Genomic DNA, 25,123 nt, shown 5'->3' with positions numbered 1-25,123 from the left:
AGTTTAATAGCAGATCAGGCAACAGGTAGGAAAAACTGTAATTTAAAAGGGATATTTAAGGAAGTCATCCAGGATGCAGCATAGTGAAATAAAAAAGTAATAATAGATGAAATAGAGCCAAATAGCTATAAAAAACATCGAACAAAAGTTCTGGAAAGAGAGAGTAGAGAATGAGGAAGAGGTGGTATTGAGTTATAATGGCTGTGGGTATTTCTGAATTTTAAGACACGAGTTTTCAGATTCTAGAAGTGAACTCTGATGGAGGGATACACATGATCTCATACGTGGCTAGTAGGAGTAAATATTTCCAAACTCCTCTGAGAGTTATTAGTAACATCTAAATTTTGGATTCCACCTCCCATTCCTATTCTCACAGTCTTCTGAAGCTCGGGGAATGGTTACACCATCTTTCCAGTTATTCAGCCTGATAACCATGAATAAATACTTGATTTCTCTTTCTCACACCCGGTATCCAATTCATCTGGAAATTCAGATGGGTCTATCCTCACAATATATCCAGAATCTAACCACTTGCCAACACAAACACTGATACCTCTTTGTTTTGAGATGCCATTAACTCTTGCCTGGGAGACTGTAATGCCCTCCTTATAGACTTCTCTAATTCTACCCTATTTCCAACACAGCAGCCCCGGTGAAATTTAAAAAGAAGAGTTATGCCATGTCACTCCTCTGCCACACTAAACTGACCTTGAGGGCTGGCTACCACAGGGCCTTTGTGCTGTTTCCTGATACCTGCCTAGCTCACTTCACCTTTGTGGAGTCTTTGCACAAATTTACCTTTTCAATGAGTCCACCCTATCATAAAATTGCAGTCTTGTCACCATATCCTGCCATGAGATTCACAATTCCCTTTACTCTGCTTTAATTTTCTGTAACACATACTATTTTCTATTATGTTATATAGTTTATTTATTATGGTTATTATTTATTACCTGTGTTCTCCTAACAGCATATGTATTGCACCAGACTGGAACTTTTTTTTTCAGTGGAGCAGGATTCAATGTGTAGTAAATACTCAATAGATAACTGATTGAATCAGTGATTCTGGCGAAGTTAAATATGTGTACACTGTATGAGCTGGTTTAGAGGACATCTGTATTTTCTTGTGTGTCTGAAATATTTCTTTAGTAAAGCAAGCTGAAATTTCCTAAGTAAAAAAATATTTTAATGTTCAGATCATGAAGAAAAGGGAGACTGGCACTATTTATTTTATATTCTGAAGGAACAGACCAACTTTACGTTATAAAAAACAAGACACTTTGTGTATGCAGAGATGTTACATTTTCATTGAGCATACTTCCAAGTTATTATTATCATTGTTATTTTTTATTGATGGATTCGCTTCAAAATAGTGCAGCAAAAATCCCTAAGAAATCTAAGCTAGAACATAAAGAACATTTGCATAAAGCTTGCATTTCTGCTTAAATTCCTCCAGCTTTCAGTGTTTCTCCACTTAGTCAATTGCTTGCCATGATATTTTGAAAGTCTTTATTATGGAGACCAGGGCAAAAGAAATGAATATTTAGAATATAATTTAAAGCAGTGAAATGAAATAGTGATTGTTGAAGAACACTAGCTTTAATAAAAGGACTAAAATAAAACCAAGGCCCTAAAAGATTCACCCTGGAGGAGGCAGTGGACACCTCTCTGCCTTGGGGTTCTCTAATCAAGCAGTATTCTCCACTCGCTCTGGCCCCCGCCATGTGCTGAGCGCCCTGCACCCCAACCCCTTATATAGCTGTCTAACAATAGACACATTCTTCCCCTTAGTTCAGCTGAGATGATTGGAGCTTTTAAAACTAAGAGAAAGAAGTGGAGAAATAAACAGATCACGGAAGAGGTCCAGAAAACAATTTTGTTTTGCTTTTAGAGCACAAGTTTCCGATCTTACATTTTGCCCTCTCTCCAAGGTTCACAGGCATGCCTGACTGTACTGAAACACTGACAGGCTGATCACAGTCACAGCTCTTTCTCTGCGGTTCTTATTTATATCTTCCTGGCCTGTTTCCCGTGGAGGACATCACTCTGAAATCTCCAGGAGCTTTTCCTAGGAATCCTGTCACCTTTCTGGTGAACAGACAGGCTACATGCCGATTCTAGAGCACACTCAAGTGGCTGATACCAGAAACGAGTTCCCGGCATCCTTACACAGAGACACACACCTTCCTTCCTGCAGGACTAGGATTATAACCATATCTTAGTATAAGAAAATACTAGAAAGTGTATAGAACAATAATAATAAGGAGAGGATTTTTCTTTCATGGGTAGAAACAAATTTTCTTTTATACTTTAAGTATGAAAAAGTGCACAAGATTATTGTTATAATTATTATGATCTTCATTTAATCCATGCCATCTTTTTTTTTTTCTTACATTACTTATTAACCCCTAGAAAATAGAGATGTCTTTATAGCATATTCTAAAAATGCAGGCTGAAGCAAAAGAATTTCTGTTCTTTAGTGCTAACGTACAGTTTCCAGCAAAAAACTAGGACAATGTACCATTTATGTTTTATATTGCAGTAGGACTTTGAGCCTTTTCCAAAAGCCCTTTCACAAAATTGATAGATTATTCTTCCTATTAAAAGAGTCTTTTATTCTGGGTGCCAGACCTAGTTCTTAGGGTTGAAATATTGCTTTAGCTTTTTTTGCGACCACAGTGGCATTTCACTGTTGAATAAAGTTACAAATTGTGTACCTAATTCTCTAGGGCACAAAAAACTCTCAAAGGGCTTGAAATGGGCACGAGGTGGGGGATGCGTTTGTTTGTTATTCCTAAATAGACAGGGTAAGAGTCCATGAACCCATGAAAATTTCTATCAGGCTGTATGCTGTGTATAAAAAGGATCATTAGGTTGGAAATAGGAGTTTTAGGCCTTTATCAGCTGCTAAGTGATACTGTCACTTTAACAGTGGACAAAGAAAAGTGAACATAGAATAATGACAATTTGTTGAGTGTTTCGTAAATATCACATGCTTGTTGTATATTATCTCTGATCCCCTTGACTATTCTGCAAAGTAGGAATTATTATCTTTGTTTTAAAATAAGAAAATTGAAGGAGAGTATGCAGATGAATTAATTAGTACAGTTGGTAAGAGATGTGGTTAGAATTAGAATACACAGCTTTCTAAAGGTTGTGATTTTCTGGAGTATTATGATGTGCCCCAAATGACTTTAACTTTCTACATCTTGGTTTTCTCATCTATATAATAAAGACATCTGATAACATGACACCTAAGGCTCCTTCTAGGTATAAAACATTATAATGTCTGGAATATAAGCTTAGCTACATGTAGCAGCAAGCACGAAATAAAACTAGCTTAGTTCCACATCAAGATCTACTTGAAATTACCTATTCATACAACCATAGCCAAGGTATGATAAAAACTGAGAATCAGCAAGGGGTGAAACTGTTGTGTGGCCCAGCTGCTATCCTCAGTGGCTTGGTGATATAGGAAGGGCCACAGAGCCTTGGATGGAAAAGGGAGGAGCTAATTCAGAGGCATCTCTTTAAGCTCACCTGAAAGCCACATCTTAAGTGGGGTCATAGTCTCTTCACTGGGGATGGAGGCAGCTTGAAGAGACTTTTAAAACTTTCCACTCTGGGAGAAAGGTGACTGGGACAACTGAGCAGCCAGGTTCAAGACTGAAAGTCACATTTACATTGATCAGAGTTGACAATTTTTTTCCTCCAAGCTTATCGTAAGGTCTTATGACTAAATTGATAGTAAAGACTTCAAGAAAGTTCTCAGCTTTTGTAGTAGGGCCAGGGTGTGAAACAGCACTGGGGCAAAGAAATAGGCTAAGAAGGAAGAAGTTAGCGAAAGGCCTTCGTGCAGTCACGATCACGTCTGTCCTTGTGTTCTTTATTCCTCTTTTGTTCATCGCCTGCATCCAATGCGTGTGTCCTGTTCACTGTCCTTCCCATACGGATGCAGAATTCTCCCACTTCAACTGTCACTCTTCCTACCCTAGTCTAAGCTACCATCAGCCTAGATGCCCTGCTCCTCTTCTTCCCTCGCTAGGAATCATCTTCTTGCAAAAGTTGTACTTTAAAGTATAAACTGGGTCATGCCTCTCCCTTGTTTAAAGCCCATTAATGGTTTCTCAATGCACTTAGCATCAAAAGCAAACTCTTCCTCTTGGTCTAGTAGGCCCTCCATAGTCTGGGAAGGCCACCTTGCTAATCCCATCTCAGGCTACCTCCTCTACTGACAGCTTTGCAGCCACCTTGGCCTTCCTTCTCTTCTCCGGATGGTCCAAGTTTTCTCCACTGTCAGAGCTTTGCACACGCTGGTGCTTTCGCTTAGAATGCTCCCCTACCTGCTTTGCCCAGGGCCACCTCCTTCTTATCCTTATCACAGGTTAGGTGGCATCTCTTCAGAAAGGTCTATTCTGGCTACTGTACGTAATTAGGTGGCATTCTCCCCACTTGTGACCTCTTTATAACAACACAGTGCTTGCTTTCTTCACAGTGCTTATTGCAAATTGTTTTCTTATTTATGAAAGCTTCTTGGGGGGCAGGAAGCATTGTTTTCCTTTCCACCTTTGTGCCTAGAGCCTGGCATGGGCCTTGGTTATTATAGGGGCCTGCTGCTCTCCCCTTCTGCTTGTTTTAGTCCTGGGCTTTCCTTGGGTCTTGGTTTAAAGCTCACTTCCTCAGGGAGGTCTCTCCTGTCCCCTAGATTAAGCCAGGTAGGTCCTCTGCTCTTCCTTTCCATAATTTCCTGTCAATCCCAGCCATAACGCTCGACACGTTTCACTGCCATTATTGTTTGTGTTTGTCTTTCCTGCTATTCTCTAAGACTATTACTCATGGTGACAAAGACTGTCTTGTTCATCCCCAGATGGCTGGCACCAACATCTTGCACCAACATAGGATGAAATCAGGAAATGATGAATAGAGAGAAATGGTTATTGAAAGAGTGTGAAGGGTAGGCGAAAGAGATGACTCACAATTTCTACAAAGTAATTAATTAATTCAAATATTACCTATCAGCCACTCTCACATCTGATTCTTTTTCTTTCTTTTCTTTTTTTTTTTTTTTTGACGGAGTCTCACCCTGTTGCCCAGGCCGGAGTGCAGTGGTGCAATCTTGGCTCAATGCAACCTCTGCCTCCCAAGTTCAAGCAATTCTCCTGTCTCAGCCTCCCGAGTATCTGGGACTACAGGCACACGCCACCACGCCCGGCTTATTTTCTTTTGTATTTTTAGTAGAGACGGGGTTTCACCATATTGGTCAGGCTGGTCTTGAACTCCTGACCTCAGGTGATCCACCCACCTTGGCCTCCCAAAGTGCTAGGATTACAGGTGTGAGGCACTGCACCCAGCCCTGATCCTTAATTATGCAAAATAAAGCACTCAGCACTGAGCAACATTCATTAATCCTGTAATAAGTATATATTTACAAATATGAACGGAGTACCTATTAGGTGCCAAGCTAGAGTTACATAGCTTGGATATGAACAAGGATATGAATATTTATGCTATGAGGTAAATAGGATACATGACATATGAATGATATGAAACAAATGCATTTGGAACCCAGATCTAGAAAGCGACTGTAATGGAAATGAGTCTTGTCTGAGGCTTCAAGGATAGGGGAGATTTCCATAAGGCCCGATGTCGGTAGAGTGCGCTTCAAGAAAATGGAAAGGCATCGGTGCAGAGGAGGGAAGCCCTGAGAGGGACACGAGGCTTGGCTGGGATTTGAGAGTTTTGCAGACCACTGGGAGGTAAGTTTGGAAGGCCTGGTAAAGGCACAGGATCCAGGAGTGCCTGGCATGCAGAGATGAGCATGTGGGCTTGTATCCAATAGAGAGAGGCCACCTCTTGGCAGCTTTGAGAGTGAAGAGTGGCATGATTATGGGTGCTTAAGGGGACAAGTGCCACAGTGGTGCCCGGTAGCTGGGCAGAGAGAGACTAGACTGAATTAGCAAGGCTTTATTTTCAGGCATAAGGTAGCAAGGACGTCCTCTAGGAAGCAGCAACAGAAATAGAAAACAAAAGAGGAATGAGAGTTTCTGCAGAAGGAGAACTAGCCTAGCAGGCTGTGGTGGCTTTTAGCTCTAGGGACAGAGCTCAGAGCTTAAGGTGGAGATAAAATGATTATGTTTTTCACAATGTAAAGAAGTTGAAACATTTGTCGCATCTTCCTTATTTATAAAATGAAACTAATAATTCTACAAACTTCTTTTCTGGGAATACCATTGCCTTTCGAAAACAATCACAAATGTCTTTAGTTCCATAGAGATACAGGTGTTATTATTAATAAACTGTCTTTTGAATTATACTTCATTTTGCATATCTTGAAAATTACAATAAAACAAGTTGAAAATTAAACGTCAATAAAATGACTGTGAGTTTCCTAATTCACTATGTGTGAGCCATGTGTAATTCAGAAGTTTTCTTCAAAGATTAGAGGAAGTCCTTTGATAAATTTCTCAGAGAAGAAGCAGAATCCAACAAAGTCTTTTCTGGTTAATCAAAATATAGAATTTAAGCAAATTAAATAGACAAGCTAGCATCACATCAACTTAAAACAATTTTTTTCATTAAAAAATCAACATGTTATGTCTCATGTCAGTTTTTCTTCTGAATAAATGTGAATTAAAATGCAAAATTTAGTCCCTTCTTTTCTACCACTCGAACACTAGGATCTTAATAATTTTTGAAAACAAAAATTCCACTAATCTTATGCCATTAGACACCACATTCTTTCTATTGTTAGAGTTTAAAAAATAAAGAAAAAAGAAAAAGAATTGACCTAATAGGACCTCTTTCTCATAAATTATATTAAAATTTGAAGTTACGCTAAAAATCCTTTTTTAAGCATTGGTCCATCTTTTATTTACTGTGTTTGATAGTAGACAAATCACTTATTTTCTCATTCAACTCCCATCCATAACAATAATTTAAAACCAGCTAATAAACATTATGGTTTGTTAGAACTGCTACCGATTAAATCTTAAGTGTCTAATACATACAAATATAAACAGAATGTAATTAGAGCTATTTAAAGAACCCATTTTTAACTTAGATTAACCATACTTTCCATTTGCTGAGGATAAACACTCATAAATGAAACCCATTGCTGAGCAAGAAGCAATTACTTCAGTTTAAAATATTAATATGCACCGCCTTTTAAAAAGCCACGGAAAATCATTTATGTAGTGCACTGTACAGACTCAAGTCATACCCAAAAGGAAGAATGGGATAGCGTTATGAGTCCTAATCGAGAAGCAATCAACTGAGGTATGGCATGTCCTTACCCTCTATGAGGTCCATTAAACTCTTCGCTTCAATTAGCGCATTGTCCAACATCATATTCCTATGTACGTTTAAGTGTGATTTAAAAGCACACACACACACACACACACACACACACACACACACACACACACACACACACACACACACACACACACACACACACACACACACACACACACAGAGAGGGGAATTTTACTGTAGAAAAATCAATTTAATCAACCTGTTTCTAGAAATAATTGAGACACATTCATAACCTAATAACTGATTTGGGCATATTAAATAAAGAGAGCCAGGAAGAGAAGGAAATGCAGACATCCCATATGCCTTAATTTCACATTTCTCACCTAAAAATACACAAAAAATGTATTGAGTCTGATTGAGTGCAGCTAACTATTCAATTCTACAGTATTTCTTGTGATATTGTAGGCTGACTAAAAAGCTTGGTTTGGGCTAGAATTAAATTCAGTGGTTAAATGCCTGCACTTTTAGTTGCTGATACTAAACCACAGGTCAAATCTGGTTACAATGAGCACCATTATCACAAAATACTTCCAAGCTGGTCCGGAAAGTCTTCAGAATAGGGCTTTGTTAATTTCATCACAGTGACACCCACTAATGGAAGACGCTAGATAGACCTATTAACCCTTGATTTGCTTGAAGTGGCTACAGTCTTTGGAAGCCTCTTTGGTTACGTCTCTGAATATAATACGGTGCTGGACGGGGGTGTGGGTATTTCAAGATCAGACGACAAAAGTTCATAAAATAGATTTGTGCTATTAACAGTTCGTGGTTGTGAGTATAATTGGTGTACTATTTTAAAATGGGACCTAGTTTATTTGTGACAACCAAATTTCAAGGCAGATGAATTTAGTAGATGATTTGCAGTTATGGTGATATGCCTTGAACTGTAAATAAAATTTATGATTTTAGGATCACATCTTTTTTTCTGATTGATAACTGCAAGAAAACATATTTATTACTCTTTCTAAAGCTCAATTCAAGAACATCTAACCTTGGGTTTGATTGGGCTTCAGAAACCTTCATGCAGTCACACATTTTCTTATTTTATTTTTTATTATACTTTAAGTTACGGGATACATGTACAGAACGTGCAGGTTTGTTATATAGGTATGCAGGTGCCCTGGTGGTTCACTGCACCCATCAACTGGTCATCTACATTAGCTATTTCTCCTAATGCTATCCCTCCCCTTGCCCCCAACCCCCTGGCAGGCCCTAGTGTGTTATGTTCCCCTCTGTGTCCACGTGTTTTCATTGTTCAGCTCCCAATTATGAGTGAAAACATGCCGTGGTTTGTTTTCTGTTCCTGTGTTAGTTTCTTGAGAATGATAGTTTCCAGCTTCATCCATGTCCCTGGAAAGGACATGATCTCATTCTTTTTTATGGCTGCATAGTATTCCATGGTGTATATGTGCCACATTTTCTTTATCCAGTCTATCATTGATGGGCATTTGGGTTGGTTCCAAGTCTTTGCTATTGTGAACAGTGCTGCAATACACATACGTGTGCATGTGTCTTCATAGTAGAATGATTTATAATCCTTTGGGTATATACCCAGTAATGGGATTGGTGGGTCAAATGGTATTTCTGGTTCTAGATCCTTGAGGAATCGCCACACTGTCTTCCACAATGGTTGAACTAATTTACACTCCCACCAACAGTGTAAAAGTGTTCCTATTTTTCCACATCCTCTCTAGCATCTGTTGTTTCCTGACTTTTTAATGATGGCCATTCTAACTGGTGTGAGATGTTATCTCATTGTGGTTTTGATTTGCATTTCTCTAATGACCAGTGATGATGAGCTTTTTTTCATGTTTGTTGGCTGCATAAATGTCCTCTTTTGAGATGTATTGTTCATATTCTTTGCCCACTTTTTGATGGGGTTGTTTTTTTCTTGTAAAATTGTTTAAGTTTCTTGTAGATTCTGGATATTAGCCCTTTGTCAGATGGATAGATTGCAAAAATTTTCTCCCATTCTGTAGGCTGCCTGTTCACTCTGATGATAGTTTCTTTTGCCGCACAGAAGCTCTTTAGTTTAATTAGATACCATTTGTCAATTTTGGCTTTTGTTGCCATTGCTTTTGGTGTTTTAGTCACAAAGTCTTTGTCCATGCCTATGTCTTGAATGGTATTGCCTAGGTTTTTCTTCTAGGGTTTTTATGGTTTTAGGTTTTATGTTTAAGTCTTTAAACCATCTTGAGTTAATTTTTGTATAAGATGTAAGGAAGGGGTCCAGTTTCAGTTTTCTGCATATGGCTAGCCAGTTTTCCCAATACCATTTATTAAATGGGGAATCCTTTGCCCGTTGCTTGTTTTTGTCAGGTTTGTCAAAGATCATATGGTTGTAGATGTGTTATGTTATTTCTGAGGCCTCTGTTCTGTTCCACTGATCTATATATCTGTTTTGGTACCAGTACCATGCTGTTTTGGTTACTGTAGTCTTGTAGTATAGTTTGAAGTTAGGTAGCATGATGCCTCCAGCTTTGTTCTTTTTGCTTAGGATTGTCTTGGCTATACGGACTGTTTTTTTGGTTCCATATGAAATTTAAAGTAGTTTTTCCTAATTCTGTGAAGAAAGTCAGTGGTAGCTTGATGAGAATAGCATTGAATCTATAAATTACTTTGGGCAGTATGGCCATTTTCATGATATTGATTCTTCCTATCCATGAGCATGGAATATTTTTCCGTTTCTTTGTGTCTTCTCTGATTTTCTTGAGTAGTGGTTTGTAGTTCTCCTTGAAGAGGTCCTTCACATCCCTTGTAAGTTGTATTCCTAGGTATTTTATTCTCTTTGTAGCAATTGTGAATGGGAGTTCACTCATTATTTGGCTCTCTGTTTGTCTGTTATTGGTGTATAGGAATGCTTGTGATTTTTGCATATTGATTTTGTATCTTGAGACTTTGCTGAAGTTGCTTATCAGCTTTAGGTTATTTCAGGCTGAGACGATGGGGTTTTCTAAATATACAATTATGTCATCTGCAAACAGAGAGAATTTGACTTTCTCTTTTCCTATTGAATACCCTTTATTTCTTTTTCCTGCCTGATTGCCCTGACCAGAACTTCCAATACTATGTTGAATAGTAGTGGTGAGAGAGGGTATTCTTGTCTTGTGCTGGTTTTCAAAGGGAATGCTTCCAGCTTTTGCCCACTCAGTCTGATATTGGCTGTGGGTTTGTCATAAATAGCTCTTATTATTTTGAGATATGTTCCATCAATAGCTAGTTTATTGAGAGTTTTTAGCATGAAGAGGCATTGAATTTTATCAAAGGCCTTTTCTGCATCTTTTGAGATAATAATGTGGTTTTTGTCATTGGTTCTGTTTATGTAATGGATTACATGTATTGATTCGTGTATGCTGAACCAGCCTTGCATCCCAGGTATGAAGTTGACTTGATCGTGGTGGATAAGCTTTTTGATATGCTGCTGGATTCGGTTTGCCAGTATTTCATTGAAGATTTTGCATCAATGTTAATCAGGGATATTGGCCTGAAGTTTTCTTTTTTTGTTGTGTCTCTGCCAGTTTCGGTATCAGGATGATGCTGGCCTCTAAAATGAGTTAGGGAGGAGTCCCTTTTTTTCTGTTGTTTGGAATAGTTTCAGAAGGAATGGTACCAGCTCCTCTTTGTACCTCTGGTAGAATTCGGCTGTGAATCCGTCTGGTCCTGGGCTTTTTGTGGTTGGTAGACTATTAATTACTGCCTCAATTTCAGAACTTGTTATTGGTCTATTCAGGGATTAGACTTCTTCCTGGTTTAGTCTTGGTAGGGTGTATGTGTCCAGGAAATTATCCATTTTTTCTAGATTTTCTAGTTTATTCGCCTAGAGGTGTTTGTAGTATTCTCTGATGGTAGTTTGTATTTCTGTGGGATCAGTGGTGATATCCCCTTTATCATTTTTTATTGTGTCTATTTGATTCTTCTCTCTTTTCTCCTTTATTAGTCTGGCTAGCGGTCTATCTATTTTGTTAATATTTTCAAAAAACCAGCTCCTGGATTCATTGGTTCTTTGAATGGTTTTTCGTGTTTTTATCTCCTTCAGTTCTGCTCTGATCTTACTTATTTCTTGTTTTCTGCTAGTTTTTGATTTTGTTTGCTCTTGCTTCTCTAGTTGTTTTAGTTGTGATGTTAGGGTGTCGATTTTAGATCTTTCCAGCTTTCTCCTGTGGGCATTTAGTGCTGTAAATTTCCCTCTAAACACTGCTTTACTTCTGTCCCAGAGATTCTAGTACATTGTGTCTTTGTTCTCACTGGTTTCAAATAACTTATTTCTGCCTTAATTTTGTTATTTACCCGGTAGTCACTCAGGAGCAGGTTGTTCAGTTTCCATGTAGTTGTGCAGTTTTGGATGAATTTCTTAATCCTGAGTTCTAATTTGATTGCACTGTGGTCTGAGAGACTGTTATGATTTCCATTCTTATGCATTTGCTGAAGAGTGTTTTACTTCCAATTATGTGGTTAATTTTAGAATAAGTGCGATGTGGTGCTGAGAAGAATGTATATTCTGTTGACTTGAGGTGGAGAGTTCTGTAGATGCTTATTAGGTCCACTTGGTCAGAGCTGAGTTCAAGTCCTGAATATCCTTGTTAATTTTCTCTCTCATTGATCTGTCTAATATTGACAGTGGGCTGTTAAAGTGTCCCACCATTATTGTGTGGGAGTCTAAGTCTCTTTCTTTGTAGTTCTCTAAGAACTTTCTTTATGAATCTGGGTGCTCCTGTATTGGGGGCATATATATTTAGGATAGCTAGCTCTTCTTGTTACATTGATCCCTTTACCATTATATAATGCCCTTCTTTGTCTTTTTTGATCTTTGTTGGTTTAAAGTCTGTTTTATCAGAGACTAGGATTGCAACTCCTGCTTTTTTTTTTGTTTTTTTGCTTTCCATTTGCTTGGTAAATATTCCTTCATCCCTTTATTTTGAGCTTATGTGTGTCTTTGCATGTGAGATGGGTCTTCTGAATACAGCACACTGATGGGTCTTAACTCTTTATTCCATTTGCCAGTCTGTGTCTTTTATTTGGGGCATTTAGCCCATTTACATTTAAGGTTACTATTGTTATGTGTGAATTTGATCCTGTCATTATGATGCTAGCTGGTTATTTTGCCAGTTAGTTGATGCAGTTTCTTCATAGTGTCGATGGTCTTTACAATTTGGAATGTTTTTACAGTGGCTGGTACCGGTTTTTCCTTTCCATATTTAGTGCTTCCTTCAGGAGCTCTTGTAAGGTAGGCCTAATGGTGACAAAATCTCTCAGCATTTGCTTGTCTGTAAAGGATTTTATTTCTCCTTCGCTTATGAAGGTTAGTTTCACTGGATATGAAATTCTGGGTTGAAATTCTTTTCTTTAAGAATGTTGAATATTGGCCCCCACTCTCTTCTGGGTTGTAGGGTTTCTGCAGAGAGATCCACTGTTAGTCTGATGGGCTTCCCTTTGCTGGTAACTGGACCTTTCCCTCTGGCTGTCCTTAACATTTTTTGCCTTCATTTCAACCTTGGTGAATCTGAAAATTATGTGTCTTGGGGTTGCTCTTCTTGAGGAGTATCTTTGTGGTGTTGTCTTTATTTCCTGAGTTTGAATATTGTCCTGTCTTGCTAGGCTGGGGAAGTTCTCCTGGATAATATCCCGAAGAGTGTTTTCCAGCTTGGTTCCATTCTCCCTGTCGCTTTCAGGCACACCCATCAAACACAGGTTTGGTCTTTTCACATAGTCCCATATTTCTTGGTGGCATTGTTCATTCCTTTTCATTCTTTTTTCTCTAACCTTGTCTTCATGCTTTATTTCATCAAATTAATCTTCAATTTCCGATATCCTTTCTTCTGCTTGATCGATTCAGCTATTGATACTTGTGTATGATTCACAAACTTCTCTTGCTGTGTTTTTCAGCTTCATCAGGTCATTTATGTTCTTCTCTAAACTGGTTATTCTAGTTAGCAGTTCCTGTAACCTTTTATCAAGGTTCTTAGCTTCCTTGCATTGGGTTAGAACATGCTCCTTTAGCTCAGGGGAGGTGGTTATTACCCACCTTCTGAAGCCTACTTCTGTCAATTAATCAAACTCATTCTCCATCCAGTTTTGTTCCCTTGCTGGTGAGGAGTTGTGATCCTTTGGAGGAGAAGAGGTGTTCTGGTTTTTTGAATTTTCAGACTTTTTACACTGGTTTTTCCTCATCTTCGTGGATTTATCTAATTTTGGTCTTTGATGTTGGTGACCTTTGGTTGGGGTTTTTGTGTGGACATCCTTTTTGTTGATGTTGATGCTATTCCTTTCTGTTTGTTAGTTTTCCTTGTAACAATCAGGCCTCCCTGCTGTAGGTCTGCTGGAGTTTGCTGGAGGTCCACTCCAGACCTTGTTTGCCTGGGTATCACCAGACGAGGCTGCAGAACAGCAAAGATTTCTGTCTGTTTCTTCCTCTGGAAGCTTTGCCTCAGAGGGGCACCCACCAGATGCCAGCTGGAGCTCTCCTGTATGAGGTGTCTGTCGACCCATGCTGGGAGGTGTCTCCCAGTTAGGAGGCATGGGGGTCAGGGACCCACTTGAGGAGGCAGTCTGTCCCTGATCAGAGCTCCAGCACTGTGCTGAGAGAGCCACTGCTCTCTTCAGAGCACGCAGGCAGGGATTTTTAAGTCTGCTGAACCTTTGCCTACAGCTGCCCCTTCCCCCAGGTGCTCTGTCCCAGGTAGATGGGGGTTTTATCTATAAGCCCCTGACTGGGGCTGCTGCTTTTCTTTCAGAGGTGCCCTGTCCAGAGAGGAGGAATCTAGAGGGGCAGTCTGGCTACAGCGGCTTTGCTGAGCTGTGGTGGGCTCTGCCCAGTTCGAACTCCCTAGCGGCTTTATTTACACTGTGAGGGGAAAAACACCTACTCAGGCCTCAGTAATGGCAAACATCCCTCCCCCTACCAAGCTCGAGCCTCCCAGGTCGACTTCAGACTGCTGTGCTGGCACTGAGAATTTCAAGCCAGTGGATCTTGGCTTGCTGGATTCCATGGGGGTGGGATCCGCTGAGTTCCACGGGTGGTAGACCACTTGGATCTCTGGATTCAGCCCCCTTTCCGGGGAAGTGAAGGTTCTGTCTCGCTTGCATTCCAGGCGCCACTGGGGTATGAAAAGAAAACTCCTGCAGCTAGCTTGGTGTCTGCCCAAACAGCTGCCTGGTTTTGTGCTTGAAACCCAGGGCCCTGGTGGCGTAGGCACCCGAGGGAATCTCCTGGTCTGTGGGTTGCGAAGACCATGGGAAAAGTGTAGTATCTGGGCTGGAGTGCACGGTTCCTCACAGCACAGTCCCTCAGGGCTTCCCTTGGCTAGAGGAGGGAGTTCCCAGACCCCTTGCACTTCCTGGGTGAGGCTATGTCCCACCCTGCTTCTGCTTGCCCTCCGTGGGCTGCACTCACTGTCTAACCAGTCCCAGTGAGATGAGCTGGGTACCTCAGTTGGAAATGCAGAAATCACCGCCTTCTGCATTGATCTTGCTGGGAGCTGAAGACCGCAGCTGTTCCTATTCGGCCATTTTGCCAGCCACACCAGGACCATATCTTTTGATGCCATTTAAAAAGTTATAATCAATTATTTTTATTCTGAATTATAGAAAGCTCCATTTTCATCAAAGGTAGGGAAGTGCAACAGCTTCAACAACCAGGATTTAAAACAACAACAACAACAACAACAACACCCCAACACCCAAAAAACCTTAGCAGGGAGATTTTATGGTTGGTCTTAGACAAACTTACCAAGCAAGGATGTCAGTCTCAATTTTCTTCAGTGATCTATTCTGTCCTGGTATACAGAAACATCATAAGGTTCTTTGGGTTGCTGGACATATCCCTACCCTACCATACATAGTTTTATGTTACTTTAGCTAGGTTTCTTGCCTCAACAGAACTTTCTTCTCTTCTTTATTTTCTGACAGTATTTTCTCTGTCCCTTCTACCTCTTGCCCGATATCATCTCATCTAAAAATGAATTCTTGTGAATTCAGTGATAAAGACCATTCATATTTCATTTACTGTACATATTATAGTTGAATTTATGGAAGCTTTCTGGATCAATGCCTAACTGCAAGGATTGTTTCTAATGATGGAAATTTCAGGTTTATTTAAAAGATACTGAATTTTAAAGACCTTTCAAAACACACTGTATAGGTGGCTGCATATTCTATAGAACATTTATGGCTCACCATGTGTCTTTCATTAGTTATCTTTAAGTGAAAGGGTGAGGTCATGTGACTTTGGCCTGTTGCTACATCATGCCAAAACAAGGCTGTTTACAAACTTCGAAGAAAATTCAAAATAGTGATTTTACTAAGCTAACCAAATTATCTTTCCCAATCTCTAGAATCACAATAGATTCAATAGATTGAAATTTTCACTATTCCACTTTCTGAGTCAAGTAACTTGGAAACTCTAACATTAGGAAAGCTTGTTTAGGAATATTCTGATTGATGTCTCTACGCCGGTCTGGTCCCTCTCCAGTGCCATCCACCCAAACATAAGTGGAGATGCTGGATGTGTTGCTTTTCCAAATATAATGTGGACCAGAGTTCTACCGAGATTAAGCTGAAACAGCGTTATTAATGGCGGCACCTCAAGGAATGACTAAGTTGCACTCCATAACTTTATAAAATTTTATAACCCATCATTGAAACTGCCTGAATTAGTTGACTTTATTGTTTGTTAAATGCTTGACAGCCAATAGATTTAATACATTGTTAATTATCCTATTCTCCTTAAAATAGTATTTTCATTTTTATAACCAAGAATATTTAGAGGCTAATTAGAAATCCGGTAATGTGAATTGTAAATTATGTGTAATTACAATAAAACTACTGAAGAATAACACACATTACTTATAAATTGTAATACTGTGATAAATTAAAGCAATTACAGGTAAACCAATAATGTTCTTTAATTAAGTAGTTATGAATGAGAATTTGTGCTTTGCATTTACAATAACCTATAAGGTTGGAGATTGCATTTATAGCTTCTGCAGAAATCAATTGCACTCTGCTAAGAATAACTTCTAAGTTCATTACTGTCATTATGCCATTATCATGTAAAAACACCCAAGACTGTTAAATGTAAGTGTGCTGACAACCAATCAACCATGCTTCTTAATATAATTATAATTATGTCACTATCTCTTCTTATGCTTTTATGAATCTGAGAAAAAGTTCATATTTCCACCAGTCTTCACTATTGGTTGCAAAGGAATAGAAGACGCTCTGTCACACACTTACTGAAAATACTATTGTATTTGACACTAATAAGGCTATTCATCCTCATAATTATCTTACTTCAACCTGCCGTTTATAAGATTATAGCAATATTTTTATGTTGCCACATCTGTTTATTATTTTATATATTGTTATAAGGTTGAGGTAACTCCTTGACATGTTCAAGTTGCAATCAATGTCACAGTATGAGTAGAGAAGAGAACCCCAACAGACCATCTCTCTATTTTTAATTCAAGTTGTGTGTTTTGTGTGTTCAAACAGGTCTCTGAAGGAGAAAGAGAGCCAATACAAATTGGTGAAAAGGGAAAGAGTTGGGAGGTTCAAATGATGAGAAATTGTTGATCAAGCCTATTTAAAAGATGAATATGTAAAAAAGTAAGAAAAGGATTCTGAATTATTCAGGTATATGCATATTATTAATTTGCTTTGAGGCATTAACAATGAACAGTCCTCCAACAAGTAAGGAATGATTAGACTAGTAGCATAACATAATATTCCAAATACAGTATGTTGAATATTCTTGAGTGATATACCCAACCAGGGGAAGTCATGTGCATGGTAAAGACTACACATATCAATGATGATTGTCAGGTCTGAGATTTCACCCTGCGTATAAGCTAGGAAACTAGCCAATTAATGCTTCATGGATACTGGCACAAAACACAAGACTCCTGGGTCAGAAACAAAGGACTTCGGCACTCAAAGCTCAATCAACAGCATGAGCATCATCATGTTTGTGTTTGTTTCCTTTGTCCCTTCTTCAGATCTCATGGAAGTGATGTGGAGGGGCCCAGATGGATGCTATATGCACAGCGGGTTTGTCTGTAGCCAGGGAACACGGAATTTGGGGAATCTATTACTTTTAGAGCAAGCAGTAAGAAAACAAGTTCTTTGTCCCAGAGAGAGGCTTGACATCGTCTCTCTAGGTTGCTCTGCAAACATGACCCTGAGAAATAGCCCCAGAAAAGAGCAGTCAGCGCTTTGCATTCTTGATAAACCCAGTAAGACATGTAAGAGCCCAAGAGACTGAGGGGGGACTGTCTTTCCCAACAATTAGCATAAATTAGTATACTCATATAATGAATGTACAGTTAATATACTCAGGAGTTTGATGTACAACTAGGTACAACAACAGTTTTTACCCACTGATTTTAAGTTCAAAATTCTGTTCCTAGAACTATGCTTACCTCTATACATTAAAAATTATTTAAAATGACACAAGAAACTCTTGGGAAGAGGTCTCTTTTGATCTACATCCTCGATGTATTGCTCTTCAAATGATGTTTCCAGTCTATCATTTCTTTTGAACCACTCACTCACACTGTTTCCTTTCCTGTCTTTATTCACTTCTTATCCAATTAACTTTCAAATTGTGCCCTTAATGAAATGGTAGTTTAATATGTTTGTTTACATCTTGATTTACTTGGTATATTTAACAGTGGGGGCTAATAATGGGCTTTGATAAGCCATTTAATACAAATTTCTTAAAGGAAATGCAGAGCATTTGAAGCCTTAGTGTATTTTTATTCTCTATGTCCAAAGTCAATTTTCAGGTTTTAATTAGTTTTGCAGAATGATCCACTGAACTTTTTAGGCAACAGGGCCACAGTTTAATGTGTCCCCAGAATTTATTATATCCAAACTCTAAAGTTTTCTGTAACTGGTCCCCAACTCTTTTCCAACCCTTTTTCATTTTTTTTCATGAAAATTGTGTTGTTCTCTGCCGTGCACACTCATCTCTTTTATTTGGTTTAATAATTTTCTGTATTTCATAGTGAACAACCTTGGTGGTCCCTCATGCTGATTGATTGTGTCACTTCATCTAATGAACAGGACTAGGAAGGGCACCTGAAGGAAACAACGTCATCATTTCCTTCTCCTGTCACCTTTCAACCTACCTTCAGCAAACTGTAGTTCCAGACCTTGGGGTAAAAATGTCAAGTAATATCATACTTTTAAAGATTACTCTCAGGTAAAAAGTTAATGGCCCCTCAGGTGTGGCTTTAAAAAGTTGAATTCAGGGTCAAACCAAAACCTCAAATCTTTTTCTAATTTTTTCTTCCCAATACACCAGACACACACACACACACACACGCACAAATACCCACACACCTGCTTTGCTTCTGCTGGGGAGGAACCTGATGATGGTTGTGTAGCTCACTCCCAGCTCAGCTCTTTCTGTTCCAGTTGGCCACCATGTTGGTACTGGAAAAGTCAGACATCAGTCTCTGGGTTCCTGAGATGCCAAAGATACACACTAAACATTTTGGGTGGCTATCCTTAAGTCCTCCTCAACTGAATTAAGTTTACAAAGAAACACTCCCCTGCTGGTATCATGGTACCACAACTCCCCAACAACTTCCCAAAGGAATTCTTAATCCGCTCGCACTGGATCAGTCTTCAATGTCTGTTTCATACCTTTGAGGTGGTTTGGCACCTATGGCGTTGCTCCCAGGTTTTGTTTTATTTTGGGGAGTGGGGACAGTATCTCATCTGAAAATTCAATATATGCAGAAGAAACAAGGCTAACATCCTATTAAAGTTGCCTTTTTGTATTTAATTATTTTTTGAATTTATTATTTATTTTTCGTCACTCTTACTACGTTGCAAGCCTTTTGAGGAATAGGGTCCATTTCTGATACTTTTTCTTTGATCAATGAATTGAGATTGTCAATTTATATACCTTCAGGGACAGAGGGGAATATAAATATATACATGAATGGAGCAGACAGATAGGAAGAAATGAGGAGTATTAAACTTCTTTTTTTTTTAAAGGAGAAGTCAAGCATCTAGAATTTTATGGAAATTACTGATGTATTAATTGAAAACCCACAAACACATTAAAGTCATGTCTGCCCAAAGCCAAAATAATCAGTACATTTAGTTTAATATAACAAAATGACTCCATTATTGGGAATAAATGAAAATAATAATTGAATATTTGACTTTTAAACTTGTTGTAGTTAAGCTTTAATTGATATAAATAATTGGAATCTATTTAACAAACTGTTCTTTCATTTAAAAAATAGTCTTCCTGTAGACTAAGATAATGAAGAAGTTAGTTTATTATTTTCTTACTGTTTAGGTTATGAGCAATTAAAAAACATATTTACCTTCTGTTTTGAGAAAGTTAGTTTCTAAGTAAACAGTGTCTTAACAGGTTGAATTGTTCCAACTGTTTTCTAAAAGTTAAGGAAAAGCTATAACTATTTATTATCTTTTATTATGTTATTTACATTAGAATGAATAGGCAAATTTTATTAATACTATTCAGAAATCCATGAAAAATTATAATTCATGAATGAAAAATTAAATGTAGCAAACTATTTATTTGAAATAACTTTCACCCACAAATAAAATGCATTGTCCAGTGCTTTCCTGTAGGCTAGTAAGGCCATGAAAGACTTTTGAGGAGAAGAAACTGATGAAAAGTGAGAAACAGAAAAGTAGCCTAAGAAAATATTTTCATTGTATAATAACAAAATTAAGGAGTTGGTTAGATGTCTGAGGAACAGGCCGGGCATGGCGGCTCACGCCTGTAATCCCAGCACTTTGTGAGGCCGAGGTGGGTGGATCATTTGAGGTCAGGAGTTTGAGACCAGCCTGACCAACATGGTAAAACCCTGTCTCTGCTAAAAATATAAAAATTAGCCAGGTGTCATGGTGGGCACCTGCAGTCCCAGCCTTTCAGGAGGTTGAGGCATGAGAATCACTTGAACCTGGGAGGCGGAGGTTGTAGTGAACTGAGATCATGCCACTGCATTCCAGCCTGGGCCACAGAGCAAGACCCTGTCTCAAAAAAAGAAAAAAAAAAGAAGTCTGAGGAACTATGCTGAGATGCTGAGATGCTGAGATGCTGAGCGCTGAGTCGGGAGAGGAGCTGAGAGCTCCTGAACTGATGTGTAGGGTGCTGGTGCAGAACTTTTCCTCCCAGCTCCAACCAGGAGCTTTCTTCCTACTTCTGTGATATCTTGCTTCTTCTCTGCCCTTGAGGATTTTATCTCCAAGAAACAGATGAGAAAAAGAGCAACTACATTTCACTGAATGCCTACTTGGAAAGTTTCTGGGTTTCATTGAAAGTAAAACAAACCAAAAAAGAGAGATGCTTTTAAAATTAATACATGTTATGTGCTATAGATAACTGGGGTAGTGCCACTGGGCTGTTTCTATCGATCCCTTTTACACTGTTCTACTTTTCTTTTTCCTATACCTACCGCCTTTGAATGCACACTATAATATGCTTATATCTGCAGTTTACTCTTTAGGTTCTGTATCTTTCTGCCAAAAATGTAAGCTCCACGAATGTAGGGACCTTTGCTTGCTTTGTTTGCTGATGTGTTCAAGCACCCATAAGAGTGCCAGGCACACAGTAGGTGCACAATAAATATTTTTAGACTGTTCTATAAAGAATGCATAGGATAAAAGGAATGGCTATTGGGAGATACTGTAATAGACCTGAGAAAGGATTTCTTTAAAATCAGGAAAGATAGAAAACCAATGGAATATGTTAAATTCTTTTTATCAGGCCTCTCAAGTTACTTAGACACAATCCATTCAATAAATTCCAAGTCCTGCTGCTTCTACGCTTTGTTTGTTTCTTTGTTTTTAGGCAGAATCTCGCTGTCACCAGGCTGGATTGCAGTGGCGCGATCCCGGCCACTGCAACCTCTGCCTCCCAGGTTCAAACGATTCTCCTGCCTCAGCCTCCCAAGAAGCTGGGATTACAAGCACACGCCACCATGCCCAGATAACTTTTGTAATTTCAGTAGAGACGGGGTTTCACCATGTTGGACAGGATGGTCTCTATCTCCTGACCTTGTGATCCGCCCCCACCCAGCCTCCCAAAGTGCTGGGATTACAGGTGTGAGCCACCGTGCCTGGCCTGCTTCTACTCTTAAAATACATCTCAAACACACTTCTCCATTTCTATTTGTGTCATACTTTCAACAACCCTTTTTCTAGATGTCTCAACAGCTTCCTTGTCTTTTCATCTCAGGGGCTTACATCAAATAAGTCATCTTCAATCATTCACAGGCTTGAGCCGATTTATGTCTTACTCTTCTGTGTTAGACATGGAGATAATGTTTATTAGCTGGTTTTACGTAGTTCCTGCTTTCATGGAATTTACAGTTTAATTTGGCAGAAGGGCATTAAACAAGTAATGATCCAAATACCTATAGAATTATAATTCTAATTCGATGTTGGAAAGGACAGTTTGCCTTGAAGGTATAACTAGGGGAACTAATCTAGCCTAGAATATCAGAGGATAATTTCTTCCTGAGAAAGTGATGTGTATGCCGAAATTTGAGAGAAAGTAGGGCATTTCCCAAGGGAAGAAGGGGAGAAAGTCTTTTAGGGGGAACAGAATATGTTAAACCCCTGGGGTGGGAGGGCTCGGAGCACCATCATGAGTTAAAAATCTGCTTGGTTGAAACCAGGTGATGTATGACTTGAAGGGGCCTGATATGGATTTTAGACTTTATTCTAACAGCAATGAGAAGCCACAGAAGGATTTTACTTGAAGAATAAACTTGACCCAAATCTGTAAAATCACACTGCATGTGTTGGAGTTTTCTTCAAGCCTCAGTAGCTCCCTAATGCCTGCTGGGTACGGATCTTAATAATATCTTAGCCTGTAACTCAAAATTGTACACGTTACTCATAGTGTTTAATCTTAGCTTTTTCCAATGATACACACTGGACTACCTCTGGCTCCCTGAACCACCTTCCTGTCCCTCACAGTCAATCTTTTGTGTTCTCCTCTCCTCTCTTCTCCTCTCCTGTCCTCTCCTCTCCTCTTTTCTCCCCTCCCCTTACCCCTCTCCCTCCCCTTCCCTCCTCTCCTCCCCTCTCTGCTTCTCCTCTCTCCTTTCTTTCATTCTTTTCTTTCTGATGGAATGCCTATTCTGCCTTCTTGGTTTAATATAATCTGTTCCAAATATATCATTAGATTCAGATCAATTATTGTCTCATCTTTTTCTTTGAATCACTTTTACAGCATGTATAATATTCTTCTCATGGAATAGTGATTTTCTTTCTATCAAAACTCCATTAAAATATCTTTTCCTTAAGGACTATGTCTGATTCTTATTTGATATCTCACAAGAAATTCCCCATACTGAGCATATAATAGCATGTGCTTCGTGGGTATTTGTGAAATAAAGTATCTAATACAGTCTTCCTGAATCCAAGGGAATGTGCTGGAAACATTCAGAAGATTATTGCAAACTCTAAAACATGACAGTGGCCTTTTCTTTCTCAGCCCAAACAGGTAAAGGAGCAGGATAAAATATGCCTATGTGAATGTAAGCTGCCTTCTGGCTTCACTTATCTACTAATCCAGCCCAGACGCACTCTAAGTCATTTTAATTTTGCCTTCTAACAGTTGAAAATGCCTTGTCCTCCTGATCTCCTAGTGTGGCCTCCAACCACTGACAATTTTTATTTCATGGAAAAAGCAGGAGACTGGGAGAAAACAGCCCAGGGTTCAAACCTGACTTCCGTGGCTAAAACCAAATTCTAAAACCCTTCAATTTGGCCTGATCATCTGTAAATGGACAGGTGACAAGGCTTGTAATGCTAAATAATGAGCAAAGATACATAAAGAACCTATCCTAGTACCTGGTGCATAAAAGGGGCTCAATGACCGTCAATTCACTTACGGTATCCTGCCCACAGTCTCCTGGTTCAGTTGAAAATTTGTCTCTTTTTCTTCCCAAATCTCACTTCACCATCTTTGTTATTTATATCATTCATCCTGTCTTCTTCGGGATGTAGCTCATTAATTATCTCCTCCTTTCCCTCTCTCAGCGTTAGTCATCTTTTCCCTTGACTTATTCCTTCTGTTCTGCCTTCAAACATGCTCAGCTCTCTACATTCCCAAACATCTTCTATTTTAGCAGCCATTTTACGCATTCATTCATTCAAAAGCAATGAAAAACAACATATGTGGACAATGCTAGGTACCGGGGCTATAAGAATGAATATAATACTGTCATATGTTTTGTACCACATTAGGAGAGACATGATATATAAACAAATCATTATTTAGTTAACATCATATAATAACCCAATAACAACCCCTGAAAAGTTCTATGGAAGCATTGAAAGGAGGCATTCATTTTGCCTGCAGGATTGGGGTGTCCTCACACAGGAGGAGATACCTGAGATAGGTTGTGAGGCCATCGGTAGCGATTAGGAGGTATTTTATTTTGAAGGGCCAGTATTAGCAAAGGCAAAAGGTATTAAAAATTACGACCTGCTAAAGAAGGGCAAATAATATAGAGTTGATTGTAGCAAATGGCGTCAGTTGAGTATGATCTCGATTGGGAGAACTTTGAAGTCTTCAGGCAATGGGAGCCATCGAAACATTTTAACCAAAGGAGTGATATCACTAAATGTGGCTTTTAGAAAGATAACTTTGGGTAGAAAGAAGAACGGTTGAAGAAAGGAAAGGTTAGAAGTAGAAAGTGCAGTTGAGAGGTGATTGCAATAGACAAGGCTAAGAGGCGATTTGGCTTTTGCTCTACCAGCATCTTCTCCATTGAACATCACCAGTCACATTGCTTCTCAGCCTCCTGGCTAAGCTCAGGTGTGAATATCACCAATCACATCCTATGGACTGTAGGATACAGTAAATTTCTCTTCAAAGTTTAGCCTGTTCACTTCCTTTAAAATTCAAGAGCGAGAAAAATTGTTAAGTACAACGAGTTCTGAGTTCCTCTTCAAAGAACTAATATGTCAGTATGTTCAGCTTCCCTGTTCTTTGTTCTCCATTTTAAAGTTTGACTTCCTTGTTCTTTACCCTCCTTGCCTCTAGTTTCAGTAAACAACCCTCTCCTAGCCTCTATCGCCTGTTCTGTCCTTAGGCATCCTTAGTCACCTGTTCTGTAACGGTCCCTCCCTGCCAAAACTACTTACCCCACCACTCTGGCTCGTACCCTTGCTCTCTTTAAAACAGCCATTTGGAATTAGCTTAGACTGTGAGGTCTAACCCTAGCCTCAGGGTTAGAAAAGACACAGCAGTAGGGACTAGCTGGGTTAGGAATAAGACCCCCTTCCCCTCCCTTGTCTGGTGTGCTCTTGCCATTACTCCATCTGCAAGATGCAACCTTCTATAGAAGTAAATTGCCTTGCTGAGAAAATTTTTGCCTGAGTGCTATTTTCACTTGGTGGCACTGAGCATTTACTTACAACAGGACCAAATTAAATGGCACTTTCTCAGACCTCGACTTCCATTGTTTGCAAGGTATATTTTATATCTCAAATCATCCAGTTCTTCTCAGATCTCCTTCCTGTCTTGGCTGCTGTGTCAGTGCACATGGCTCATTAACCTTATCACTCTTTCATTCCCGCATGGGTTCCTGCTTTGGTGAGATGGACAGTTCATCCCGGTCTATTTTCTTATCCTCTCCATGTTATTTTGCATATATTCCTACTCTCACCCATGTATTCAAGCATCCTTTCTAAGCAGATTAAAATCAAACATGTGACCTTTGTACTATTACTGCTTTAGAGCCTCCTCCATTTATGCATTTCCGAAGGTCTGCTGGATATTTCTGCACAGAAGCCCCGCCAGCTC

General features: G+C 39.2%; 1 protein-coding gene and 1 pseudogene across 1 annotated transcript in view; one reads left to right on the top strand and one right to left on the bottom strand.

Moving 5' to 3' along the window:
• TENM3 (teneurin transmembrane protein 3) overlaps nt 1-25,123 on the bottom strand; it is a 1,044,221-nt gene that overhangs the window by 850,017 nt on the left and 169,081 nt on the right. The gene's annotated exons all lie outside the window — the stretch shown is intronic.
• LOC116481477 (cyclin-H-like) overlaps nt 5,644-25,123 on the top strand; it is a 36,493-nt pseudogene continuing 17,013 nt past the window's right edge.

The sequence above is a fragment of the Hylobates moloch genome, unplaced genomic scaffold, assembly GCF_009828535.3.
Source record: "Hylobates moloch isolate HMO894 unplaced genomic scaffold, HMol_V3 SCAFFOLD_3, whole genome shotgun sequence".
NCBI lineage: Eukaryota > Metazoa > Chordata > Mammalia > Primates > Hylobatidae > Hylobates > Hylobates moloch.
This window is presented reverse-complemented; position numbering and strand designations above follow the sequence as displayed.